Source organism: Gopherus evgoodei, chromosome 22 (assembly GCF_007399415.2).
Source record: "Gopherus evgoodei ecotype Sinaloan lineage chromosome 22, rGopEvg1_v1.p, whole genome shotgun sequence".
In the NCBI taxonomy this organism is placed as follows: domain Eukaryota; kingdom Metazoa; phylum Chordata; order Testudines; family Testudinidae; genus Gopherus; species Gopherus evgoodei.
The window spans coordinates 1,089,578-1,096,270 of NC_044343.1; the positions used below are offsets into that span (position 1 = coordinate 1,089,578).

Sequence of the window (6,693 nt, forward strand, 5' to 3'; positions counted from 1 at the left end):
CAGAATGTTTCTCTAAGCAAAAAGTGCCACGTTCTGTATTGTAACAGTTAATGTGATAACTTCCAGTGCTCATATGACAGTGCTTTGTAAAAGTCCTGATAACTTTCTAATGAAACCATTAGTTTTAAAGAAACAGAACCGAAACAAATCCAATGTTAGGAGCTGGCTTAGGTTCTAGCAGGGATGGGAGAGCCGATCATACTCCAATCCTGAATAGCAGACAAAATCTCACCAAAGGAGCTTTCAAGTCTATTTACTCTGATCAGGCTGGGAAGCGGTCACAGCCAGGGCCCAGCATTTGGACACATTAGGAGCATAATGACATGGTACCTATTGTGGGGTGGGTGGAGGGATCCCTGTGTCTATAGCCTGGGAATAAAGTGGTTGAAGTGCAGAGGCAGGAAGATGGACTAGACCATCTAGTGAATCTTTTCCAACTCTCGTGATGTCTGAGGGAGGTACTAGGTTGCTGCAGGCTGTTACTGCCTTTGGATTTCCAGTAACGGTTATCGCTGTTCTTTTCAGTGTTAGGTTTGGCCATGGTGGGTCTTTCCAGCTGCCAAGTCAGTGTCTTCCCTGCTCCAGCAGAGAAGGGTAGTTTGCTGTCAGGAAGAATTGTCACTACCTCTGGGGGATTTTGCTTAATTTCTTGTATGATTATCATCATCCTATTTCTACTGATTATGCACCATCAGCATGCTCCATGACAGGTCGCCTTAGTGAGGGTTTATTTTAACTTTCTATCTTGCTGCTGGGAGGATGGCTGGGGGTGATCTTTTTAGAAAGGCAGTGGCTTTTCGCTGCTGTGCTCCATGGCCTCATCCCTGCTCACTTTGTACCATCTGGGCCGTAAGTGATCTCTGCAGTAGGAAGAAATAAATGTTATCCAAATGAGTGAGTCATTGGCTGGCACTAGTTCTGCATTTGCAAGTTGTTTCCTTTTAGCCAGGGAAGGGTTGTTCAGGAGTCATGCAATGTTTTCAGGCTGGGGAACTGGAATCCCTCCCTGTTCGTATGGTAAATACAGAGATTTGCAAGAGACCAGTTAGCTGGTTTTCCCCAAAATAGAACTGTTTGTTAAAGTTGGAGAAACATTTATGGGGCATGGCTGCAGGAAAAGCAGGGCATCTGTATAAAATTTGTCATGCCGAGAATACTCAGATGGAGTTGGGTTATTTTTCTTCACTAAGTTTTAGTTGTGCCCAGTTACCTAGATTTTATTTTATGCCTTGTTGGGTCCTAACTTCTTTTCCTGATAATGCTGTGTCTTTTTGATTTTGTTACTGATGAATGCACTTAAGGGGCCAGACTTAGTCCTGGTACAAGTGGATACCCCACCACTGAAGTCAGGCTGAATTTGTGCCAGATATCCTTTTATAATTCAATTTTTGTGTGTGTGTGTGTGTGTGTGTGTGTGTATATATATATGTGTATATATATATATAAAATAAACTACATAAACTTCTTATTATATATTAACTATTTGCTATCTAATTGTAGCTATATGTGAAATATTTAATTTTGTTACATTAATGGTTAAAAGATAGATAAAATAGAAATCAATTAATTGTTATACAATTCAAACAAACCAAATTTGTTTATAAAAAGCCAACTAGCTAAAGAAAAAATTAAGATAATGTGAGAATAGAGGCAAAATTCAGAGGAAAGGAATAGAGATGGGAAGGGAAGGAAATGGGTAGAGAGGAGGGGAAGGTGAGGGGGCCTCATGTATTTAATAGGATCATTTGTGTCCCATCTTAAACAAACTGAGGACTGTCTAAATGTCTCTTTGCTAAGATGTGTTTTAAAGAAGCCTCTGTATATTGGCAGGACCATTCATTCTCGCTGGTTCAAGGCCCAGGGCCAGGTTCTAAGCTGTGACACTGCCCCTTTGCATTGCTCAGGTCTTGCAAAGGAGCCAGCACACCTTCACATCTCCCTAACTGGGTATTTCCTGGAGGGAGGAGTCTCTAGCTGGCATGAAGCAGCACAGCCAGCTCCTCCGTCACTCACTGCAGCCGCTCTGATGTGGCTGGCAATCTGCTCCTCCCTCAGTGACCGAGCTGCTGCTGACTTCTTTGTAGGTTTCTCCCCTTAGTGGAGGCTGGATGCAGCCGGAATCCAACCCCAGCACAGCTGACTTGGTGTGGCAGCGTTGGGTCCATGTTTCTTCTGTGTCCCATCTCCAGTTGCCAGCTCCCTGGAGCCCAGAGCTGTAACTTTTATTTGGCATCGACTGGTGCTTGATCTGTGTGGCTCCCAGTGGCTGGAGTTCACATGACCCCTTCTCTACAGTCTGACACTTTCAGTTCTGTTTGAAAACACGGCACCTTCCAGCTGATGATGCAGCTCTGCCTAGAGAAACTAGATGAGCCAGATGTCCAAGCCTGCCAGGCTCGTTCCATTGTTCAGACTGTTGCTGATTCGGAGAACTGCTCTGCAGGACTCGCTGTTAGAATGAAGGCGGATAGGTTAGGGATGCCTCATGGCCAGGTGCAGCAGCAGCTGTCTAGTTTGCTATAGGTCAGGTGTGAATGGTAAATACCCTATCCCCTCTCTCTGCTCTAACCCAGTCAGTGCATTAACCTACCTCCGAAGCACCACAGCTTTGAATCCCAGCAGCATAACTCAGCCCTTCCTCCTTCTGACTAGAGCTGTGTGCAGCCCTGGCAGGTCCTGGGCAAACTTTCATTAATGAATCTCCCTTCCGAACAGTAGCACCACACTCTGCTTCAGTCCAAGGGCAGCCTCTCCTGAGCAGCGAGAGCTGATAGGGCTGAGCTGAATCACCATGTGACAGTATTGTGATGCACAGTGTTAAAACCACAAACTACTGTAACTCAGCTCACTTTCCCATTGACGTCACGTCTCCTGAGATGAAAGCAGTAACTCACTATGTGGCTGAGCGATCATCTCTCTCACTTGAGTGAGTGCAGTGGCTATCCATAGCCGCTACCCCATGACAGACAGATCTCACGTGTCATCTCATGCCAGGCCTCAGGCACTCTGAGGACCTACTGCACAAGTGGAACCTGTAGGCTTGGGAATCTTCAGCAGGGCTACAAATGCAGTGTCAATCCATGACTCATTCCTGTTCTGTATCCAGAAATTAACTTCTTCCTAGGCATGGCTTATTGGATCAGACCAGACAGAACCTCTGCTGAGAATTCTTGCATGGTCTCTCAGCCAGTTCTGAAAATGAAGGTGAGGAATGTAAACGGAAGACATGCCATGACTTAGTACAGCATGGTCCCACTCATCCCATTCCTGGATAGACTCACGTCCTCCAGAGTGTCCCCGCCATTCCATGGGGAACTTAGATCGGGCTTTTCAGAAGCATTAATTGATATTTATTATTGATCTTTCAGTAATGTCGGAAGGTCCCATCCCCATTGTACCAACACACAACAAAAGATGGTCCCTGCCCATACCATTTCAGTGTAAGACAAGAGGCAATAGATGGATTATTAATGATCTTCTACAGTCAATAATAATCAGAGCCTTTATATAACAACAATAGTTTTTCCTTCTATAGGACAATTATTATAAAGATCTCTAAACAAGGGTCCCAGCCCCCAACAGGATTCTCAGTTAGGAAATAGATCCTTTTTGGCAGAACATAGAAAAGCTTCTCAAGAGACTGCCTGGGTCAGTTCAGTCAGATACTAGTGTGATGAGCACAGACACTCATGGATATACACATTGGTACATAGATAGACACGTTAATTCAAGCTGTGAGGCTCACTCTGTTCTGATCATTCTGAAATTCACTGGTTAATTCACCAATAAGACACACAAAAGTCCGGAAACTTAATATCCTTGTCCCATAGCCCCAGTAACTTGGCCACATTGTTGGTATGGCTAAACACGCACATGTAACACTAGCACTGCATAAATGCAAGGGGCTAAGATGCAGTTTCTTTGCTGAATTTCATTTGTTGACATTTGGAACCATGGTTCATTACTGCAGCTTCTGGCAATTCACTCATATACACTCTTGTTATTAACCGAACCTGGACTGAGATATTGAGGAAACCGCTAGTGCCACCTAAGCATTTTCTTTTCTTCTCACTCATAACTTCCCAATGTGCTTGGACAAGATTTAAGTGAATTTCCTTTTCCTCAGAAACGAGGCACTTTGCTAGCCAGTTGCAAACTCATAGGACAACTGGTGTATCTTTCAAAGGGGACCTCTCTAACAAGCCTCTCTCATTGTACAGCCTCACAGACCATCCATCGAGTTCATATCTGTCAGAAAATGCCCCATCACAGCCATGTTAAGTGCACAGTGCAGGGTGCGATTCACCCTCTGTGATGTGCTGCCCACATGGAGTCTGCAGGACATGAAACTCTATGCCAGGGGTTCTCAATCTGTTTTCTTTCTGAGTCCCTCATCCCTGTGCTATAAAAACTCCATGGCCCACCTGTGCTACAATAGCTGGTTTTCTGCATATAAAAGCCTGGGCGGACATTAGGGGACAGCAAGCAGAGCAATTGCCTGGGGCCCCATGCCACAGGGGCTCCTGCAAAGCTACATTGCTCAGGCTTTATCTTTAGCCCCAGGCGATGGGGCCCTAGGCCCTGGGATTCAGCACCATGCGGTGGGCTTCGGCTTTCTGCTCTGGGTCCCAGCGAGTCTAATGCTGGCCTGCTTGGCAGCCCCCTGAAACCTGCTCTCAGCCCCCCAGGGTGTCCTGGACCCCTGGCTGAGAACCACTGCCCTATGCTGTGCCAACCTACAACATACTCCTTCCCATTATTTTCTTCCCGGGCATCACTCGTGGTACAAGATGAACCCTCTCCTGAGGCCTCCTGCATGATCAGTCATTCTCAGAACTTTAGTTTTATCTGCTTACCATAAAGGTAGAGCAGCGTCAACAAAAAAAGAAGCACCAGGGCCAGGTATGCAAGGCCCCCCTGTATTATCATAGGTGGATGAGCTTAGACATTCAAAATCCCTAGAGTGGCTTCTCTTCTCCAAAGAAACATCAAACTGATGAGGCTGGATTGCATCTGAGGTCCACCAAGTCCAGCCCCTTGCCTCTGACATTGGCTGGTCCCAGATGCTTCAGAGGAAAATGCCAGACCCCCAAGTGCAGCAGATGTGCAGTAATCTGTCCCTTCGTTAGATCTCCTCCTGATCTCCAAGAGTTAGCGACTGGCATCGTAAGCCCCAAGGCAGGAGGTTTAATATCCCTGCCACACTATGTATTATAATGATAACTCTGGACATGGAAGGGAATGGAAGTGAGCAGAGGAACATTTGGGCTGGAAATCAGGAATACATTCCTAAAGGTGGTCTCTTGGCCTAGGGAATAGTTCCTTGACTGCACTGATGTCTTTCAAATGGATTATCTCTTCCTTGTGGGCAAGGGACTTTTTTGGGAGCCTTACAGATGAAACTTAAACAATACAGAATCTCCAGCGGGACTGAATAGGCAGTGCACTCTGTGACTTGTTCCATTTTCAGACAGTCATTATTTCCCCCCCCCTAAATATCACTAGCCAGATCAGACCAGTACAAACCTCTTCTGAGGCCTTCTGGACACCCACTCCTTTGGTGTCCTGGCCAGTTCTTGGCATAAAGGTGGGAGAATGTAAAGGGGAGAGGCCTATCACCCAGCATGGAGCCATCACCTATTCAGTTTATCTTTGGCACATACCAGAGAAGCCTGGGCTCCTTGCATGAACGGAGGCAGCAGGATGCATGACCTTTTGGAGCTATTAATAATGTTTTACACCCAGAAATAATCACAGCTTTTCTCACAGAAATGTCATCAGCGCTTGAATGGATGGAAGGAAAAATGGTCTTTCTGTGTGGCTGGTGCCAACTCTTCCCTCCTGGCATGGACCTGGGCTGCACACAGATTAATTCCTTTTTGAGAATACAAGTGCGCATTGTTAGACAGCTCTCTTGACAGTAACAAGGCCCTCTCACAGCTGAATAGTGGATAGGCCATGGAGGCAGCACGGACATGAGCCCAGCAGCATCACAACTGGACATCCACCTCCCTGGGGAGTTCTGGGCTTAGAGCACCACTGCCGACAAGGTCAGACACTGAATGTCTGATTTATATGAGCTTTACTGGCCAGTTTCAAGTATCCCTTTCCTAGCATAGATGAGCTCTTGGCTGTGACCTGCAGCTCAAAGCGCTAACCTTCTCTTGCTGATTAACATCTAATGTGTATCAGTGGCATCTCCTGTTTCCTCTGTGGCTGGGAGCATCACTTCCACCTGCCGTTGTACCAGTGGCTGTCGGTGACTCGTGTGAAATCCTCACAGCTGGGTCATGAACTCTTCTTGCCTGCTGAGAGGCCTCCTCAGCTCTGCACTGTCAGCTGGTTGTGGGGCCACCAGCTTTCTGTACAGCCAGGGGTGGTGAAGTGGCAGGCCAGGAGCACCAATAACGATGTTTCCAGTGACTGGGACATCAAACTAGCAAGCAGAAGAGCAGGGGCAGGAGCCGAGTCCCAGCATGGTGCTCAGAGGCAGCAGGAGCCAGGCCTGTGCAAGATGCCCAGAGGGAGAAGGTGCTCACGGGAACTCAGTGCCATGGCGGCCAGCCATCAGAGGAAGTGGGGCACGTTGTGGTCAAGTCCCATCACGGCGCTCAGAGGCCCCAGGAGTTTGGAGGAGCCAAGGATGGGTGTGGCGCTCAGAGGGAGCAGGAGGTCCTAGGTGGGGAGCTGCAT

At 47.1% G+C, this 6,693-nt stretch overlaps 1 long non-coding RNA gene across 1 annotated transcript; it reads right to left on the reverse strand.

Moving 5' to 3' along the window:
* Positions 1 to 631: 631 nt before the first annotated feature.
* Positions 632 to 2,681, reverse strand: LOC115638680. Its single transcript, XR_003997500.1, has 3 exons — positions 2,591 to 2,681; positions 2,014 to 2,449; positions 632 to 860 (listed from the first exon to the last, which is right to left on the reverse strand). It is a non-coding gene; the product is annotated as an uncharacterized LOC115638680 (long non-coding RNA).
* Positions 2,682 to 6,693: the final 4,012 nt, after the last annotated feature.